This window comes from Rhipicephalus sanguineus, chromosome 6 (genome assembly GCF_013339695.2).
Source record: "Rhipicephalus sanguineus isolate Rsan-2018 chromosome 6, BIME_Rsan_1.4, whole genome shotgun sequence".
NCBI classification, from domain to species: domain Eukaryota; kingdom Metazoa; phylum Arthropoda; class Arachnida; order Ixodida; family Ixodidae; genus Rhipicephalus; species Rhipicephalus sanguineus.
The window spans coordinates 177070447-177093090 of NC_051181.1; positions in this window are offsets into that span (position 1 = coordinate 177070447).

Below are 22644 nucleotides of genomic sequence, written 5' to 3' on the forward strand. Positions count from 1 at the left end.
ATCCCGTGACATGTTGGTGGAGGTGCGAGCTAACTACTCGAGCCTCATTGTATTCGTCGCCTTCATCTTCTTGATCGAGCATTTTTCTTGTTTCTGATGACGTATACCAGCATTGCACGCGTACGCACGCACGTAGTTTGGTTTGAAATGCTAGATGTATTAGGCTAATCAGGATTTGAGACGCGGTGTAAGCTGCCTTGCTATCCTATACTACACCTTCTTTCCTTGTGCATTAATCGCCTTTCGTGGTTTCTCCTTGCCCTCGATTGGGTCAAGAAAGTGAAATGTACACATCTGCTATTGTACTTTTTCCTCAATACGAGACCTCGTTGGGAAGAACCTCGTACGTAAGCGAAATGTTTTGAACTCGACCCTAGAGTTCTCGGTTGCCTGTTGCGATAAGCGTTCATTTCTTATTCAAAATATTTGTCATACATAGCTGCGCGCCTTGTGCGCACGCGTGACGTCAAGCATCAATCCCTGTAGGCGTCGGGGTCAATGTATGCTCATGACTGCGCGGAAAAAAGCCGCATTTGCTTTTGAGCGTCATTGAGAGAGTATGTTGCTTTTGTACACTTCGTACGAAATCTTCTAGTTATTTTAAAGCGCTATTGCACTCCGCTTAGTAGTTAAAGGGCGGATTTAGGAACACATGGAAGGACGCCCATCCTTCTTGCTAAGCTGTGCATTGAAAAAATCTCAAACTAGTGCAGTAGCAGAATTCAAGTACCGAAGGTGAATTAATGATGCGTTTCGTTTCGAAGTGCCCTTTGCCAACGGCCTAGCCGTATTCACTGATAAGATGCCCGTTATCATGACTGGCTGACACTTGCTTTATGGCGAGGAGTTCCAGTGTGTAAGGTTTTCATGACACGGGATCCGAAAGTTTGGAGTCCCTTATCGCCGGACACCTGAGTGCTATTCAAACTACTTGAAAGACTTGGTGCAAGGTTACAAACAGCCACGCCTTGCAAGCTATGCACACTAGCCCTAGCCCGACATAGCGTATTTGATTTGTACTATTCAAGGCCGTCAAACGGCGAACCCTCCCATTGTTTCGAAAAACTCAGCATCTGCTTTCAACCCATTTTAATCGGCAACCACTGCATACAACTATATGACCGAATAGCAGGCCTCTGCCACAAGTATTGTCCCTGTGCCGACCACTGCTTTGTGCGGTGCATCCACTCGCAACAAGCGGGTACTGCGGTTCGCAATACGCTGTATGTGACTACGTGCTTCTGTGCGTCGCGAATTTGGCCATCGGATCGTAAAAGGCTTCTGCGAGAAGGAAGGCACTGGGAAGAAGGGGTGCAACCTGTGACAGGAAGGATCGAATCTCCCAGTGCTTCCCACTTTGTTCTTTTTTTTCGAGCATGTCTCAAATCTCGCTTAGGTACGCACCATGATCACGACGATCAATAAGAACACACGTTGAGTGGCCTTGCCACGATTCAGAGTGCCCAGGGAGTTGAAGGAGCTGAACGGATATTGAATAGAGCGAAGCGTATATAGGAGTTCGCACGCGTGAGCGCGTGTGTTTGGTTGGCAAAGGATGGCAACGACTACACTATAGTCGGTTACTACCTAAGAATAAGCACAAGCTCCGCCCCCCAGAAGTGCGGCGTACCTGCCATTCATCTGTGCAAGAGAGTCGTACAAGATGGTTTCCGTTATAACCGTAAGCACTTTTTCGCTGCTAATGTGAACATTACGCATATTAAAAATTAAAAGCATGTCAGGCGAATAGCCAGGCTGACATTTCCAGCATTTCATTAAACATTTCTCTCTCTCTTTCTCTCGCATACACAGCTCTGTAAAAAGCTATCAATAGCTAACAAGGAGGGATGAAAATACTATCATAAATACGATGATGCCGATGTCAAAATCCTGATGCTGGTGGCAGACGTAGTACCATTCCTAAAGAATTGGATCCGCCCTTTTGTCGATGAGCATTCGTAACGAGCAGCGGGTTCGATCCCGGCCTCGGCGGTGACATTTCGATGGAGGCGAAATGGTAGAGGCCCGTGTACTTAGATTTAGGTGCACGTTAAAGAACACCAGATGGTCGAAATTTTCGGAGCCTTCCACTACGGCGTCTCTCATAATCATATCGTGGTTTTGGGACGTAAAACCCCAGATACTAGTATTATTATTCGTAACGAGGAGTCTGATCGTCCACAAACTGCAGTACGCGTTGCTTCTCGACGCGCCTCTCATTGCATTGCGACAACGTGAATACACAAATCTAAATGGCCAGCGTTTTTACAATTGCGAAAGTCCGAGAAGCTCGGTCCCTCGTTGCGCAATCCGATGACGATGTGTATTACACGTACAGCATTTTTTATCTTACGCTTTTTTTCTCGTTACTCGATATTGAACTGTGTTTGCTCTGTTACTTTTGTGCTCATTTTTGTGTGTCCGATATAATTACGTTCTTCGTTCATCTTCTATATCAGGCCCGTAGCCAGGAATTTTTTCCGAGGGGGGTTGGGCCACTTGCTGAAAATTTTGACTTTTTTTTAAAAAACACCTATTGTATTATTTTTTTGGTAAAACACTACTTCACCAAAATTTCGGGGGGGGGGCTAGGGCGCCCCCCCCCCTGGCTAAGGGCCTGTCCTATATCAATTTTTGTTTTTCTGTGTTTATGTGCGGAAGTACATCATGCGATTCTTGTGTCTTAGTATGCACTGTCATTCATCGTTATTACTGCCTTATTTTTACCTTGCGCATAATTTTCGTTAGTTGAATGTTAAATATACTTTGCTTCGTTACCATTGTGCTCATTTACCTACACTATTATATTTTCTTTCCGATATAACATTATTTTATATGCGAAGCATTTTTAAGGAACCCCAGGTACTTGAGCATTTCCATCCACCCATCCATCCATCCGTCCATCCATCCACCCACCCATCCTCCATCCGTCCGTCCGTCCGTCCGTCCGTCCGTCCGTCCTCTATCTATCTATCTATCTATCTATCTATCTATCTATCTATATCTATCTATCTATCTATCTATCTATCTATCTATCTATCTATCTATCTATCCGCCTATGTCTGGGTGCTCTCGTGATCGCCTCCTCAGCTTGGTGTACACCAAAATTGGTGGAGGGTAAGACGGTTTGACGGATATGACTGTGTGGTCATGACATGAATAACGCGAAAATCCTGTCGCGTACGACGTGAAACCCTTTCCTGCAGACACGTGTGGCACATACCCGTATACCACGGGCCACGGTATAGCGTGTATGAGCCACAGGTGATTGAGAGTTAATATCTTCCCGGGAACGGCGCGAACACACATTCGTAATTTAAATGCGACACTAAAGAAAAAAAAATCCGGCAAGTCCCACGCACTGTGGGAATCGATGTAATGCGAAACAGCCAGCAAAGAGCTGCATACATCGCCTTGTTTGACTTCGAGCGAAATGCAATCACTCCTACCATGCCCTCTAGTCACCATATATCGCATGTTTGCCATGCACGCATCCATCCACAACCTGGTATATGCCATGCTAATGACATTGCATGAGCTGTCGTTATATGTTCATCACGCACTCGTGTCATGCCATACCAGTTTTAGTATATATCCACTTAACAAAACGGCCCGAGGCACACCATAACAGCGTCATGTAAATCATACCGTACATTATAGGCATAACATGATTCGCATGTTAGGACCTGTCATTTATGTGCGTCACACATTCACATCGCGCAATACCAATTTTGGTGTATATCAAACGAGCGAAGTGGCCGCGAGTGCACCATGAGTAAGGCATCTTATATCATGCCATAGATGACATGCATATCATGGTTTTCATATTACCACTGTCACTTATATTCGTCATACAGTCACGTCGAAATTTGGTGTATATCAATATAGCGAAACGGCCGCGATCGGACAATGAGTGTGGCATGTAAATCATGCCGTAAATGATATGCATATCTAGATTTTCAAGATCCCACTTGCCATTTATGGTTGTCACACAGTCGCGTCACGCAATACCAATTTTGGTGTATATGTCAAGAGGACGGCAAGAACCTATAAGTGACACAGAGGAACCCATGCAAAGGTTTTGGCGGCTTGCTCGGGCAGTGCCATTTCAAAGAAAAAATAGGGTTGTGTGAGTCTATATTACCTTGTTCGGCTGACCTGAGGTAATCACTGACAAAAGACAGTAGGCCTAATTTGTTCTTCCTCAAGAATGTGTAATCCACAAATGTACAATGTATGTATAGTCAAATACAATACAAATTTCAACTAATACTTTTTGTGTTTTCTTTTAATGCGATAACAATTATATGGACACTATCGGCTGAATTTGCCGTCGCCGTCTGTCGACGCGTCCAAAAGTGCGTCCATTTCAGTCGCTGACGTATGTGGTGCCTTCCCTCCCATCTATCGATATGGGATCATATTAGGTTATTTTAATTATTCATTAAGGCTGCTGTTACCACACAGCATTTGCCTGCCAAATACGTCGAACACCGTACGTGAGGAGGTTGCCAACCCTTTCTTTTACAGCGAAACCAACTGCTCATCGACGGTTCTGACGTCGAAAAAATGGACGTCATGAACGGGCGTCGAAAAAATGATGGCAAGGACGGTTCTGACGTCGAAGCGCTAGTAAACGCGCGAGGTTTCATTGGCTACTATGCATCAAATTAACGTCTTGTTTTACTGCATAACGAAAGCTTGGCCACGCCATATTTTCATTTGATTTTCTCTCTGCTATAGGTGGGCGACATCTAGGGTTTTCACGGTAGTCGAGAGCACCACTGAATACCATTTGTTCAGGTGTAGTCACGGAATCTGTCAGGTCATTGGCTAAGGAAAAAAAACAAAAGTCCTTGGGATCGCTACCGACCCTTTGTTCAGAATGAAGACCTGGGCGTATCACGCCGTCGGAGCGTAGACGTCATGTGCTCAAACGTTTTCAAGAACCATGCTCGGAAATACAGTTGTTTTATTGTGTTTTTTGTTAGAATGACGCATGGAAAGCCTCACGTGCCATTGATCTAATGTGCTAACGCGGGATACGCATTCTCGTTCGAGAACTTGCCTTAGTCCCTGAAGTTCAGGAACATGCGCCAAAATTTACTTTGTTGGAAGCGCGACAAAATTTTTTTTATAAATTACGCTGGCATTACGCGTACTCAATTTATCTATTCGCTTCCTTCTTTTTTCCTTTTCCTTCATTTTCCTTCCATCCTTCTACTTCATTTTTCGCAGTCGCAAGGAAATTATTCTTTGCTTACCGCTGCAGCTATGTTAGCAGCGTTAATGTCGTTTCACCATATTTAATGATAATTTAGCAATTTCATGCGCGACATGATTGATATTCCGAGTCTACTCGTCATTTTCACTTTCAGAAAAAAGTCTCCAGACATTGTGTTACAGTTAAACGAAGTCAGTTTCTTCCCGTGAGTTCTGTTAGGCATGAGTTCTGGAAAGCGCGCTGTTTTTTGTATCTTATGTAACTGGTTCGTTACACCTATAACCAGTGCCTTGTGCAAACCACGCCCTATTATCTGGAAACCGTCCAGATTATTAAAAAATTTTACTAGAAGACTGTGCGCCAAATGCGAACGATATAGTTTGTTCTGTACCTAATTCGGTACCCAACCATAAGGCTTGAAATTTTCGATGCCGCTGGTATAAAAGGATAACGCGCTTCGGCTGATGACGGTTAACGCGCTTCGACGATGCGGTCGGCGCTATCAGTGTAAATCAATGTATTGCGTGCACATTGACTTTCGCCAAGCACCATCGACGGACTGCTGTCGCAACCACGTAATTTCATTATCACATAAGCCTCGAAAGCTCTCGTGTATTGCGATCCATATGCCAATACGAAACCATAGTTCTTTCCAGAATTGGTGGGCAGGCCTTTGTCTCCTTTACGGAGTCCCCGCAGTGCTTTGCCACGTGGGAATAACCAACCGAAGAGAAACTCTGAAGAGAAACTGTACCACGTCTACAAGCTAGAATACGCCGCGAGTACATTGCTTGCGAAGCCAGAATGGACACTACAAAAATGGGATCTCTTTCGGACGACGTTTCTGAACACATTCACAAGCGTCGTCCGCAAGGAAAGGGCCTCGGCTTTTCTGGGGACGCGGGTGCATCTATCGAATGCTACCGGGTGCAGTTTCATGCAACATTTGACGCAACTTTTCCGCCGGCTGGCGCTGCGATGCCTGAGGAGAAAAAAGTGCGCTTCGTTATGCGGGTAGTGAAACAAGAACTGTTTGCAGAATTGGTACAAAACACCACGTTATAGAATCCACGTTATAAACACCACGTTATAGAATATATATAAAACACCAGTTATAGAATCCCTCACGCAGGCTACACCAACTGAAAAATTACTTGAGATGCGGACGACGCAATACAACCGCCCAACCCTGTCTACTAGGTATGCAGAAGCGAACTCGCTGCAGTCCGACAACCTGCGCGAGGCCATCTGAACGATCGTGTGGGAGAAGCTGCGGAAATTGGTACCATTCTCGCAGTGTGAAATGAATTCCATTGCTGACGTCGTGCACTAAGAGATCCAGCAATCCCTGGGCGTTGCTGAGCCATCAGAGACGCAACCGCAAGCCATGATATACGCCGCTGCACTCCGCTGTCATGCTCCGCCTCGGCGATCACGCGAAGACTTCGCCAGACACTGCCAGCGCCACCGACGCTGTACAGTCTGCCTGTTGACCGGCACACTACACCAAGAAAAACCGGACTTTAGCGCGCGCCTGACAACCGCCCGCTCCGATATCGCTGTGGGGAATCCGACCTCACCAACCGCCGCTGCCAGTACCGCCAGATAGGACTACGCAGCTTCGCTCTCAACGCACCGCGGCCTCAGCGATGTGAGCGCCCGCGCGTTGTCGCCGAATACTGGCCGACGCTGATTGAACATCTCGACGTCCCTTCCGTTCCCCGTTGTCAGGACGCTACCGTTCTCCTAAGCGACGGTCGCAGTACAGCGGCCCTACCCAGGGCCGTTCCACGAGCCCATATCCGGAAAACAGGGCAACAACCGATGGAGGTTGCTGTACGAAGAAATACCGAAAAGCCTCCTCCGCCGCTCACGACAACGCGACGAGGAAATCTTGAGAACACGCCGTAAGCCGAACGAAGCTCTTCGCGACCAAAAGGTCTGACGACACCGCGTTGAAGCAGGGCAAGTAGCCGACGTAGCCGTGACCCGATGTCGCGACCTGACCGCAATGCAAGACGATGAACCAGCGACCTCGACTCTTATCGACGTCCAAAAAGGTCACTGCCCTGGTGGACACTGAAGCCGACTGTTCCGGCATCAGTGGTCCTTTCGTTGCGAAGTTGACCAAAGTTAAGCACACATGGGAAGGCCCCGAAAACCCGCGCAGCCGGAGGCCTCCTTATAACGCCAGCTGGAATCTGCACTGGAACGGTCACGATCCATTACCAGACGTATCTACGAGCTTTGTTATCCTGAAGCAGTGCTCGAGGAATATCATATTTGGCATGGACTTCTGAATTTTCCAGGGCGCCGTCATCGACATAAGAGCTAAGACAATAACGTAGTCAACGAACAAAGCGAAGCCGCTGGATAGAAACCTGCCTGACCATTCCTTGAACGTGCTCGAGGATCAAGTGACGATACCGCCACGCTTCAGCGTCATGATACAAATCGGCAGAAAAACACAATATGACGTAAAAGGCATTATCGACAGTGAGCAACACCTGCGGATAGACCATAAAAGTCTTAGTTTCGCCTCCAGGGCGAAGCAATGAATGCGATAGCAGGAAATTGGAATGCCACAGGATAATGCCAAGCAGCTAGAAACATGTTGCGCACTGTGGAGAGAGCGCGGCATGATACAGTTAGCTAAGCTGTATGTGGTTTTGCCTGCGTTACTATCATCATCAAATCGCTCGAAGAGCAAGAGGAAGAAGACTTCTCTTTCGCGCGAGTTTGCACTGGTATGGTTATACTTTACCTGAGGAACGTGCGTTTGTATTCTGCCGTTAGTATCCAGGAGACCGAATGAGGTATGGCGTAATTGTCTAAGGCAGCAAGCTGCGGAGCGAGCGGTCGCAGGTTCGAAAGCGCGGTCGAACACTTCGGGATTAGATGCGAAGCCGCTTTTGCACTGGGCTTTGTCCGAAGTTCCATTGACGACCGTCCCCTTTCTAAACCTGCCATAGCCATCTGTAACATATTGAGCGCGCGCTCGCGCTAAGGAGAAGTCTTCTTCTTCTTGTTCTTCGACCGCCTTGATGACGATACATACAGAGCGCGCGCTCGCGCCAAGGGACAGTCTTCTTCGTCTTGTTCTCCGACCGCCTTGATGATTATACGTGCAGAACACTTTAGGGGTCCGGGCTGCCGTATGCTGTCCTAGCTTGGCGTAACGCAGACAAAACCACGAGTGCTGGCACGCCCTAGAGCGTTTCGGTCTGTGTAAGGGGCTGGATAAGACGCTGTGGCCTCTCCCCCTTACACTCTCTGAGCAATCACGTGATGACGGCGAACGACATTCTGCAGACGCGCGATGAATACGCGTGGCGTTCGGACGAGTAACAGCAACAGAAACTACGGTGAATTCATGGTGTGCTCCACATGCAAGGAGGCGCTACATCGGGCAAGGTGCCCATGATGAAAGGAAGTCGACCCATGCGCTCCTTCGCATACCCACATGATTCCCTTTAGTGGGAGATGGTGAAATTTGTTCTTCTGAATATTTTTATTTATTCTTTTTATTTATATATACATACATATACATATCCGGGGCATGACGGCGACGGCAAGAATCAGCCTAGAGTGTCCATATAATTGCTATCGCAATAAAATTGGTGTTGCAGGCGGAATGGCTTAATTACGCGCGGGCAAAGGAAGAGTGATACTGACGAACTTAAGCCACGAGTACAAACACCTCAACAGGGTCACGACGATAGCGCGCCTAGAAGAAATTGTCGCCGTCAGCGATGCCTTCGCCTTCTTGGATGCTACCAAAGCTGAAACGGTTGCTCGAACAACTGCACCAACATTCAACATCCATCCAAGCCTTCCAACTTGGAAATACAGACAGCTCCGAAGCCTTCCGGAACAGTACATGGACTGTTTTTCGTCGTCGTCAAGGGTTGGACAAACGCCACTTGGGTAGCACCGTAGAATAACGGAGGAGAACGCTCGTCCACTACATCAGAGTTCCTATCGAGTGTCGACGCCCGAACGAGAAGCCATCAAAAAACAATCGACGGCATCTTGCGCGTGTACACCCTCCCAATGATAGAGGACACTTTGGAATCTCTGTGCCACGCAAGGTATTTCTTGTAACTGGATTTGAAGACGGGCTACTGCAAACTAAAGTTCATAAAATGGATGGAGAGGAAACCACCTTCATCACGCCAGACGGCTGTTCGAATTTAAGTCCTCCCATTGGAATCTGCTCGGCACCTGCGACGTTCCAATGCGTCGTGGATATAGTTGCCATACCTATTTTGTCGACATACATGACTGGCCCTCTTCGCATTAGGTATTGACGGACGATCACCTCCAGCGCCTTGTAACAATCCTTCAAACAAATCAGGTCATCTGGGCTCACACACAAGCTGCAAAAATGCCGCTTTACATGTGAGGCGCTGCTCTTCCTAGAAGATGACATCACTCATCAGCAGGGCTGCAGTGCGCCCCGACCCCCAGAAGACCACTGCCATTGCTGAATTCCCATCACCCCGTGATAAGAAGGCGGTACACCGATTACTTGGTCGGTGTGCCTATTAAAGGGGCTTTGTAATGAACTCTTCCCGCATCGCCGAGCCAGTTAATAACCTAGAAAGACTGATGTCGAATTCGAAACGCCCCAAGAAGAAGCAATCCAAGAACTCAAACGACGGCTTCAGTAACCACCCATACTCGCCCATTTAGACATAGACGCACAGAACAAAATCCACAATGAAGCAAGTAGCGTAGGCCTCGGCGCTGTGTTAGTTCAAAGAAAGGATACACTTGAAAGGATCATAAGTTATGTTAGCCTGTCGCTTTCAAAGGTAGAAGCAAATTATTCGACAACAGTAAAGGAGTGCCTTGTCATCATTTCGGCAACTTCGAAGTTTCGCCCTACTTGTGCGGCAGGCCTTTCAAGATTTTGAGCGATCACTAGGCTTTTTGCTGGCTAGCAAATCTGACGGACCTTCAGGTCGCCTCGCACGGTGGAACCTCAAGGCTCATTCACACCTGCGACTAGCACCGGTTGCGCGGCCATTTTGCGACTGCAAGTCAAAAAGCCACTCAAGGCGACCGATGTTCACATCTGCGTGCGACCTATATGTCGCCACATAAAATTCACGTCTGCTCGTATATAGCTCGCATTGCCATTGCCCCGTAAGATAAGGTGACGCCTGTTCCTGTGCATGTGATTGGCTCAGAGCCTTTGCGACTTCAGTCGCGCGATTGAAAAAACGAGCAGCAAGCGACTGAGTCAAAGCAGTTGCTTTGCGGCCAAAATGGCCATTTCGCCTTGCGACTAACTTAGTCGCGCGACGTTTCTAGTCGCCGGTTTGAACGAGCCTTCAGACTTCAGGAATTTCACATCACCATGATGAACAAGTCCGTCCGAAAGCATTCTTATGGCGACTGCTTGTCCCGTGCTCCTGCCGACCCAGCGCCCGATGAGATCTTGGACGACGATACATTCCTGGGACTCATCAGGGCTGAGGACTTCGTCGAACAACAACGAAGTGACCCCGACCTGAGGACCCTGCCAGAGTACTTAGTAGGCAAGACCACTGTTGTACCTAACGTATTTAGACAATGATTGACATCGTTTCGCTTGCAAAACAACGTTCTTCTTAAACACTTCTCGCCGGCCCGAGCCAACTACCTTCTCAGGGTGCCTTGAGCGTTGCGACCAGAAGTCATCCAGGCTCTACACGAGGACCTGATGGCTGGGTACCTCGATGTTTCTCGCATGCGCGCGAGAAGACAGGAAAGGTACTACTGGCCGCGGCTTGCCACCGACGTCGCTCCCTACGTAAGGACACGCCGAGACTGTTAGCGAGGCAAGACATCGCCGACAAGAGCAGTAAAGTTTCCGCATTCAAGTCTTTTTATTTAGCAGACAAACAGGAAGGTCGCCAAGGTAAAAGCCGTGAGAACGGCTTGACAAAGGCCCTGGTGACCTGCACATACACATGGCAGTAGTGCGGAAACGATTATTGGTACATAAAATGCAAGTACAATATAAAGCATGAACAATACATACTAATTCAAAAATGTTTCCAATGTACATCGTGCATAGACCGTCGTATACATTGTCTAAAAGCACACATATATACATTTCGGGAAACACACATACGCGCATATCGCTAATATAATTCAAGATAACAACAAGATGTAACATGATACAATGTATTTATACACTAGACTAAACTATGAAAAATATGAAATACACTATGAGAAAAGTTTGTTGCGCATGTTCCTATGAAGCCAGAGAGCAGAAATGCGAGTGTAATTGTTTCTTGTTGCAGGTGATCGTACTTTCGTGCGTGTTAAGTGTTGTGGGAACGTTGTAGGCCAATGCTTGGTATTTATACGTAGTGCGGAAGCGCGGTACGAACCAAATGTCTGTGTTTCTTGTGGGAGCAAATTGCGAGCAAATCGCGATTGACTTACTGGGCCCATTTCTGACGTGGAGCGGAAATGCCTCGCACAAGTGGATCGTCGTAGCAACGGGCTATCTATCCACTACGCCGAAACCACAGCTCTGCCTAAATGTAGTGCGGGCGAAGTAGCAAAATTCTTCATTGAGAATGTCAGGCTACTTCACAGGATTGCGGTCACGTTACTTGCCGCAGGGTAAGACTTCCTGGAAGCGCGTCGTTGAATTAATCTGTCTGCTCATGATTTTTGAACACATGTTGATCTGGCCACGCATATATATGATGGTTTTTTCAATAAATTCTGATTTGATAGTTTGCGCCGTGTCTGCGTTCCTTTCTCCTGGGTTATCGTTCTTTTGCGCACCATCGCACTGGAATGCCTTACCAACACGCCTAGCAGTGTGTTCTTCAAGTTCTGCTTGTGGAGAGAAACGTCAGTTTAAACTTTCGACGCTGAGCCTTGATGCAGGTGTTGCGACTTAAGCATTCGCCATTGCCACTGAGCCTCCCCTTTTGCAATCTATGCCGAAAGAATTCTTCCTGAACAGGAAGATTCCAGCGCAGGAGGCCAACATTTTGAAGACGTTTCTGCAACTATTGTTAGGACAACTACCATATTGTTGATGACCCTTGAGCCCGCAAGGTAGCACAATATATTTCGAACAGTCTAGACGAGACACACGTGCTCTTTCTTGGTGATACTGTACACCTGTTGTAGACTAGTGCGCGTTGAACTCGTAAAAAGGTCTGCGTTTTGTTCCTCGCTATCTGCCATTTGGCAAAATATGTCGACTCTGTCTCGCTCACTCGCGTTGCCCTGTACAACGATGTCTAGATGTTAAGTCGGGCAATATTAACCCTGTCTACTGGTAGTCTTAGTCGTACTCACGATGGTCACATCCAGAAAGCTCGTTTCCCCAAGCAGAAAATAAAAAAAAGACGTACAAGCTATTCACCTCGCTGCACCGATGGCCCGGCGATTCCATGGCTCAAGCGATCCACTGTGAAAAGAACGTCGGGTAGTTAACTCACACATTCCATCTGAATACAAATCACGCAGCATTCACTTTTCTTTTTGTTCGGTAGCCTGGACGCATACGAATCGTTGTTGTCACAGCTGACAAACATACTTTTATTGGACTTTTTGTCATATGTTTGGCGGTCCTCTTTAAGTATGTCGCGCTCTCTGCCCCATTCCCGTCTGTTCAACGTTTTCTACTTTTAGCACGCTTCTTGGACCTCAATTGCGCGCATTTTCTCGCCTCTCATGGTAAATCAAATTCTAAAACGCACACTGACTTGCCCGTGCAGTATAGGTGAGTCACATGGCGATCATAAAGTTCCTTGTGCTCTAGAGTGACGGAGAGCTTTGCGCGCTTAGGAGCAACACAGCTGGTTATTTGCAAGACACGTGTCTCGCATACCTGGGAGTGGTCTACAACTGCAAGTGGCTTCCCTACATTCTGTTTTAGTGCACATTTCTTGCCTCACACTAGTGTTCTTGCCTAACTAGTTTAAAAAGCACTTGCTATCGCCCACAATCTCCACCATCAGGACACATTCTCGCGATATCTGAGCGAAATCGTCCGTAACCTTTCGAGATGCTTCTCTCTCATTCATTTCGCACATTATCTTAGCGCTTAGCACTCGCTCTGATATTCAACGGTCTCTACTGTCACTTCGGCAACCTTAGCAGCTGGTTCTCTAAGTTCACCTACGAGTACACTACTAATCTCAGTTCTCTTACCTGCTTTCGTGACACACTCTGTCGATGACTGTACGAAATTGTACATGTGCACCCTAGCTGCTTCTATTTCGACACATGGGTACATCCTATCAAGATGCTCACTCAGGTCAGCAACTTCTACAGCTAGTAATGTTGCCGCCTGGGTCATTTCGTTGTTACACTGAAAGAATCAACCAGTGAAAAGGAAGAAAGAGAGCGTGCGCCAGTCAATCAGTGAAGTGTGCCACTTCTCTCCTTTGTTCTTTGTCTTTTTGACTGGTTTTCTTTCAGCTCTACAGCTCCTGAACCATATTCAGCAAGTGACATTGGGCGCGTTAAGTTAGCGCGCTCCGAACTCCATAGGAACACGCTCGAATGCACTCGAGTGCAACGCCTTCGGAGCTTAGCTTAACGGTGATTTCCGCCTACTGCTTTCGGAGGCGCCAAAGCGTCACATGGCGAATGTTATGTTGCTTCCGCGGTAGGGACGAGTGGGGAAGGAGAACGCACTTCTTCGGAGGAGAGAGTCGGAAACCGGTCATTTCTCCGGAAGCCGTAACAGGCGCGAGCTCTCGCGCACGCCCTCGTGCACCGTCTCAGGGTTGGAGTGCGTAGAGCACGCTCCGTAATCACGCACCGGAAGTCGCTTTTCAACCGTTAAGTTTACAAGAGCGCACTCCGCCGGCTAGATCGCGCTCGAGCTCCTTAACTTAAAGCGCCCATTTTCTGTTCACTCATGAACGCGGTGGTACCCTCGCACGTTTTAACCTCCGCAACACACTCCTATGTTTTGTGCGCGAAATCATGCAGAAAAAGCTCAGCTTCTGCTCAAGTATCCCATTGGCACAGCAGCTCGTAACACTTACGTAGGCCTTGGACGGCCTCTACAGCCAAGGCTAGATTATTAGTAGCAGCAAATTTCACCCAATACACCATCTCCTGCACTGTTTCCTTCGCTTCTCTCTCGCAATGCTCTTAACAGCGGAAGGTGTAGTGCACGCTCAATCCGCCCCGTTTGAAGTGCGAACTTCTGTTCAGGCTGTTTCTCTACCTCAGTTCTGGTGGTTCTAATTAAAGTGTCGTGTCCCGTTCATTGCACTTTTCTGCCCGTCTTTCTGCAGTCTCTTTCTCTGGAACGATCTTAAATCATTGTTCGGAAGCTCGAACAACTCCGCTTTTGCTACCACTATATATTCATGACGGTCTTTAGTGCTGCTTCCTCTGCTCCACCCTACCATCTTGGCCCAGCCTTCCTTGGCGACGACGACAGCTCGAATTGTCTTCTCTGTTCTAACACTTTAACCATGAGGGACAAAGCGCATCAAAGTCCCACACTCAGCACCTTGCCGCCAAGAATCCTACGTTTACTATCGCAGACGCTCATTTCAATTGCGCCGTGGCAGACGAGACTCGTAGATTCATAACACATCGCAGCAAATCAATTGTTAGATTTGAGCACATCGTATGGTGAATTTTCCCGCTGCAATCCGTTGTTAAGTTTACGAAAGGAGGCAACATGAACAGCGTCTGCGTGGAGCTCGAACCAGGTTGTTCATCGGAGAGATTTGTACCGGGAAGAAGAGGCGATGTAAAAACAATTTATTACAAAGTTTGGGGCAAGCGGTTCGCTGAAAACATTACCAAAAGACAAAAGTAGGAGGCGCGTATTACTCCAACCAGAGGAAACAATAGTGATGTTGCACGGCGGTTCGCTAGCTTCTTTTACGCTTTCTACCATATATCCGGCGATTATGTCTACCTAGCTGCCCCGGCAGCGACCCTTGCTCGGACTTGTCCTTAATGTCCCGCCGGAGTGGTGCCTTGCACGCTCGCCGTCGGACGAGAAGGGGTGAGACTCTGAGGAGAAGAGTGGGCTCCGCACTGTCACTAACGTTACTAATTCACCTACAATCTGCACGTGTGGACGATGCGTCCGTTCATGTTGGCATGTTGGCTCTGGCTGCCGGCTGCAATCCGCGCTTTGCGTTAATGCTGGCCATCGCAGCGTAAAGACAATCACAGGATTGTTAATATGGGTGCATCCACGCAGAAGGCTTTCATGCCAATTCAATATACAGTGCGTGATTTACATTTTTTGACATCCAGAAAAGCTGCAACTATTTCTATGGAGGTGCGTTTCGATTGCGGGTTATCACGCTTCCTGTCAAAGAAGAATCCGAAGTCAATTCAACGCTCAATCGCACATGGCCCATTTGTGAAACTGGCGACATCGAGTGTATCAATCCAAGCAATGGGATCTAGAGGGAATGCGAGGAACCAGGACCAATAGACAGGAACGAAGCGCCGCGGAGGAACCACTTGTCTGCCATCAACAACGCGGGCAGGCGTAGAAAAGGAGGTTGCCTGATCGCACAGGCTAACACGGACACACGTCACTCGATGAGCCACAGCTTTCCCTTTCACAATACTGAGGTAAGGGGGCACCGGGCGACCCCTTGTGGTACTCGATGCCAGCAAAAATTATAGCAACGTTTCACTCCGTGATTAGCGACGCGCACGCGAACGGGTACCATCGGAGCTGTTACAGGAGGTCGACTAAGCGCATCGGCCTACCCAGACCGTTGCAGCACATCATATCTGGTAATAGCGGGCCTGACCCACCTCCCATCTGCGCTGCGCCGTCGCGTTGGAGTGACATGGTTTGGTTCCTTTTTTTCATCATTAAATGTGTTTAAGGAGAGGTTGGTGCCTATACATGGCTCCGGCTACTCCTCTTCTCTTACTTACTAATTAGCGTCACGAGCTTTTAAATAAAAGTACACTCACTCACAGCAATGTCCATTTAAAAGGAATGTTCACACGTCATGCATAATGTCCACGTGATGACAACAATGTTCACACACAAGACACACAAGAATCGTTCGCACTTTGCCGAAGAGTGCAACTGACAGTCCTTTTTATAGTGCGATCACATCACACAGAATCACTGGGCATTGCCCACACTTTAAACGCAGCTGTCTTGAATCACAAGAGGCAACGCGAAACATGTGACCAGAAGCATCTCAATGTAAGAATAATTACAAATGTGAATCAATATCTTTTTGATATTCCCGACTCTTCTAAAAACTGTACTAGGGCGTGTGCAGCAATGTTTTGAAGAGTTTCTGTTGGCCATGGACCCAATACTTTTGCTAATGATAGCGGCCGTCTCTCCAATCTGTATAGTTTTAAATGCGAAGCATTTCTTAGTGAACCTTTGGAACTTTGAGCGTTTCTATCTATCTATCTATCTATCTATCTATCTATCTATCTATCTATCTATCTATCTTATCTATCTATCTATCTATCTATCTATCTATCTATCTATCTATCTATCTATCTATCTATCTATCTATCTATCTATCTATCTATCTATCTAGCCGCCTACGTCTGGGTGCTCTCACAGTCGCCTCCTTAACTTGGTGTAGACCAAAACTGGCACGAGAGGGTAAGAGGATTTGACGAATATGACTGTCGGGTCATGACATGAATAACGCGAAAATCCTGTCGCGTACGTTGTCAAACCCTTTCCGCTAGACACGTGTGGTACATACCCGTTTGCCACGGGCCGCGGTGTACGGGTATGCGCCACAGGTGATTGACAATTTATGTCTACCCAGGAGCGGCGAGAACAGACATTGGTAACATAAATGCTAGAGCGGTAAGAAAAACCAAGATCGACATCGTTGACTTGACGAATGGAAAAAATGAAAATTAGGATCCCAGCAAGAATCGAACCCAAGCATTCTGCGTGGCAATGAGGTATTCTGCCAATGAGCTACGCCAGGTCTGTAAACTGGTTTTGAAAAACAGCCTACGCAGCCGTAATAGCGGTGCAACGTCAATTGTGGTTGTGGTGCTTGCTATCTAATTTTACAAGAAAGGAATAAACACTACATAATACTCCTACGATATGTATTCCTACAATACAGGCGTCATATCAGATTAACATCTGTGGTTCTAGTGTTGGGTCCGCATTTACAGCTGTCTAATAAACATTACGTTTTGATTCCTATGATTCAGCAAGCTATATTAAAGCATTGCTCGACCCCGCAGGACTATATTAACGAAAGTTCCATATGATATCCACATCACCGCACCGTAAAGTGCACTTCGTCCGCCAGAACGGCGCAGTGTCCTCTTCATTTCTTACGAGGCTTCATGTTGACTGAGGATAATGCCAGAATGATTTACAGCCGCTTTGTAGACCAGACTACGTAGGCCACATACGCCCAGGTAGTCTACGAATACGACAAGCACCATCCACTTATGTTGGTCTACGTAGCACTATCCAGGCCTACCAGCCTCGACGGCCTATACCTCACCAACGCGGAGGATGGCTTCAGGTTCCAACATGTCACCGGCTGTATCGACACACAATTTGTCGACGAAATGACCGAGGCATACACGAATTCCAACAGCTCTACTATACCACATACCTCACTACACATGGACCCCTCGTCACCATCATCACGACCGGATTCTATAACAAGTCATTACCAGCTGCTGGTGCTCATTGATCACGGCGATGATGCCCTTGCCTAAGAACTGTCAAGAACGTCTTCCACACATGCACACGGGTTCGTGAAACGTGCGTGCGTTCTCCATCATAGGGGACAAGTACTACTTATCTGCTTACCGCTTCTGGTGCTGGTAATACCCACGTTGGCATTGGCAGCGTTACCCAACCGTAAACAACTGGTTATATAATACATATGCGGCTCTTCAACATATATGGGTGCGTATAAAATTTGTACAAATCTTTAGCTTCATTTTGTAACGTGTCCCTCAATAAAAAAAATTACGCCACAGTCACCTTCCGCCGCATGCTTCGCATAACATCCACTCCCACGGTACGTGGGATCTGCCGAATTTTTTGTAAGAATTTTTTACGGGGAACAGCATATTTTTTGCAGTGTAGAAGGAGGTGTTCTATGTCTTCTTCTGCCTCTTCACGTGTACATGTAGCGCAGTTGGTTTTTCTTATCCTATATAGGAAGCTCTTAGTGCAGGCAATGCGTAGACGAAGTCTGTGAATTACTGGTTCTACAGTACGGCTGATTTTAATCGCAATTAGAAATTCCATTCCAGGATCGATTGTATATAATTGAGCGTTTTGAGCTCCATTCACGAACAAAGTCTCTTTGGACAATCGACCACAGAGTTTGTTCAAGAAACATCGTGCATCACTCGCCGCGAGAGGTAATAGAGATAAATCGTCATCTTGATGCGCTGCATGTGCCAAACAATCACCTGTGACATTTCCGGTGATTTCACAGTGACTTGGGATCCACTGGAAAACGATATCATGATGTAACTCTTTTGCTATGGCATTTGTCTTCCGAATTTTATGTTAATTTGTTATATGTTTTGTCAAAGTTGATGTCTTTAATACACAGTAATGATAATTGCGAGTCACTTAAAATTACCCAGCGAAGTGGCCCTGTTTTTCTACATTAGCGTAAAGAAGAAAGTATAGCGAATAGCTCTGCCGCTGTGGACGTCGTAAAGTGACAGAGCCGAAAAGCTTTTCTCTCTTGGTATTCAGGTATATATAAACCTGACGTATAACTTTGTTTTTGACATGACCCATCAGTGTAAACGCTGATACGATCAGCATAACGTGTGTAAAGATGGGCTAAAGTAAATTGTTTTATTGCAATAACGGGCATGGCACACTTTCGTGTTATCCCCAGAATTGATGTGACAATTTCTGGAATGGCAAGTCGCCACGGGGGTGAGTTGTGCACGCCGACCAGTATTCATGAGTAGGTAGCAAATTTTTACATTGCATTATATCAGCATGGTTACGGGCAGCGGTTCTTTCCTGAACCGCTCGGCAAGAGGATGATTAGCGTGTTGTGTCGCCAATCGAAAGTAGTGCCTACAGGTTTCCGTAAATCTAAGCGCTTGGAAAGTTGGTTGACGGGACTCCGCAATGACCAAGGCGCTAGAAGATGCGCGCGGTACGCCAAGACATATGCGAAGGCTTCTGGCCATCATTCTCTGGACAGTTTCGTCCAAACTACGAGATATACCGTATAGTACTGGAGCAGAGTATGCAATGTTTTGTCTAATCATTGCCGAATGAGTTTGTAATAAAGAAGAACTGGAACTACACCATCTCACTCCGGCAAATCGACGAAGAACGTTGACTAACGAATTGACTTTCTCCTCTAATGCTTTTATTTGCGGAGCCCATGACAGTCCACGTTCGTTTCCGACATATCTTGCAGCAAAGCCAGGGCCCTGAACGGCTGTTCGTGTGTTACTGACCCACTTAGAGAGCGCAAGACACTCCATAATTTTGACTCTTGTGTGAAGGGAGTAAGTGAAGTACAGAATTCCCTCTAGCGTTTTGCGCCTAGACGTTCCAGTTGCCGACTCATACGATCATGCGTTTTGGCATTCTCGGTAATCTTCAAGAAGACTTGTGCGCCGGCATTTCCTTTCAGCTCTGCTGCGTATTGCTCTAAGTCTCTCGTATTCAGAGTCTACCCCAGCGTAACCATCAGGAATTTTAACAAACTTGTACACACTTTTAATTTGTTCTCAATAAGCGATAACAGGGTGTCTGTATCAGTGACAGTATCAGCTTGACTTGTTAGATGATATCTAAATGCCTGCCAATTGGTTATCTTTGCTCAACGCCTGTAAGTCGAAAAGCGTAGTCTAGAATAGGGAAATGATCACTACCCCTTGTTTCAATGTCTGTTATTCCACATGCAATATCGTTTGAACAAAGCGTGAGGTCAAGGCAGCTGGAGTAATTAAAACCCCGTAAGAACGTCACTGAGCCGTCGTTCAACACACACAGATCGCTATTCTGAATTGCCTTTTGTAGCTTGTTTCCACGACTGTCGCAGCAGGTACTTCCCCACATGACATGGTGCGCAATGAAATCTCCGCCAAATATCACACTTTCGGTGTACCTCTGAAAACACCCGTTAGTGTAGAAAGTGAAATGTTTGTTGAAGGCTGTAGATAAACACTAACTACAGTTATATTTACTCTGCCGAGCTCTTCACATGCAGCATATTTTGGATAGTCTGATGATGTAGAACTTAATAAAACTGACGGTAGATCTCGTCGCACACAAATCATCGCTCTGCTCTGCCCTGCAGATCTAGTGCATGTATACACAACGTAATTAGCCAGTCCAACGTGTTGTCTACTCCAGCCTCTAACACTGGAAAAGAGAGCTGAGGTACAAATTTCCTAAAATCCGCACTCTTACAGCGAAGACATTTTCATAACAGTTATTGATGCCTTGCCTGCGCAGCGTCTGTTGTAGCGTATTGCAACACCACTTGCTCCATTGACAAAACAGCTTTCACTTCGGAGAGGTTATTAGCCTGTAGAATTGCGGTAAGTATGGCTTTCAAAGCAGTGAACAACATCGGTGTGACAAGCTGAGCAATGGACATAGAGGTGTTTTCCTGTTGCGTGACCCTTACTGGATGCGATGTGCTTGTGCTTTGTCGACTGCTTGCCACGTGGTTGATCTGTCGAGAACCCTCCTGAGACTTGTCGAGCTTGATGCTGGCTTGGTGATGACCCGACACTTTCCTCTCGGTTTCGTAGTCCCCTTGCAACTTAAGCGTACGTCTTATCAGTGTCCTGGTGATTAGGCAATAGCGTTCGCGGAGGTCGTGCTGGATTCATGGTATTCATGTTTGGTTCGGGTGCGCCGCGCTGTTGCACGCGACCATATATGATGTCATGTTGATGTTGAAGAGAAGCTGCTTTGTTCTGCGCGCACCCAGAGCATGAGGCAGCACGGGGCCCGTTGCAATTCGCGATTTTTGGTTGTCCTATAGACTTGTAGTCCTTATGATGGTGGTCTTCTGCACATATTTTGCAGCGCCTTGTTCCTCGGCAGTTTTTCGCAAAGTGTCCAAAACGTCTGGCAGTTGTAGCAGCGTCTTGCTGGTCCGAAATATTCTTCAACTGGATGACTGGTGAATCCAAGATACACTCGCTCTGGGAGTGGTCAGTCATAAGCGAACTGTAAGATCACACTTTTCAGGGGGGCGTGATTCCACGGTGCCATCTTCTTAACGTATGTAACGAGCTTGGCGTCGGGCCGAAGTCACTCCTACGTCACTCAAATATTCTGTAAGTTGTTGTTCTGTATATTCCAGAGGCACATGTCTGATTTTTCCGACGTTTCGTATGCATGACTCCGGAATAAATGGCTTCACCAGCAACCCAGCCACCTGCACACATGACAACAAGCTTTTGGCTGAGGCAAGGAAACTCACAGTGGCCGAAAAACTTCCGTCCTTGTTTACTCGGAAAGAACGCACTTTTTCCTTTGCCAGCGCAACAATTTCCGAGGGCTACAACGTTAGGATTTACTTCCCAGAACGTTCTTTAATCTTCGATTGGTCGGAATACCACAGGAATTCCCTCCAATCTTCTTTTTTTATATATCACTTGAGTGAACGAGTCTGCCTCCTCATCACATTAGATATTTTCATCTTCACTAAGTGAGTAGGTCGATGTTTTCTCATTATGGTTATCGCTCTGATCTTCCACTCTCACCTTTTTCGCAGAGCTTGCTTCATCCGACATGTTCTCAGCTTTCCTCGTCGCCTCGAAGACGAGTGTCGGTGGCCTAATGTAGGAGGCCCCGGCGGCTCCTGGCTGGCTCACAGGCTCGTCGGGTCCACACTTGCACATCTCGGTCGGTGCCCTCCGCCACGGTGGCAGTGAAACGTCGGCGCTCAGTACCGTCGCGTCACTCACCGGTATCAGGGATAGCAGCTGACACTGTCCCCGAAACTGGAATGCCAACTAGCCAAATTCCACACATTACTTGCCAGGTGCTCCAAATCTTGAAGGTTTATATGAGAGCCTATGAAAATTTGCTCCACAACGGTGACCCATGCCACAATGACGAAAGCGATGTCTGGCAGACGCCACAGACATTTACACACAAAGCAACCAAACCGAAACTATAAAATAGCCTTTACTTGGCGAATTTGGTTTTACTAGCCAAGTAAAGCCTCTTTTTCGTAGAGCCTCCTTCTTCGTGCCACCAAATTCGTGCCACCGCGAGCTTCCAAGAATTAATCAGCCAATTCAAGCATGTCCTCAAGCGATTTGGCTCTCCTTTATTTCAGATACAGCGACAGGCTCGGGTGGCAACTGGAGAAAAATTGCTCTCTGGTAAGAAGATCTCTAAGCCCACCGTACCCCTGTGCCGTCTCTGAAAGTTGGATCCATCTGTCAAAATAATGGCTGAGTCGCGCGGTATACTG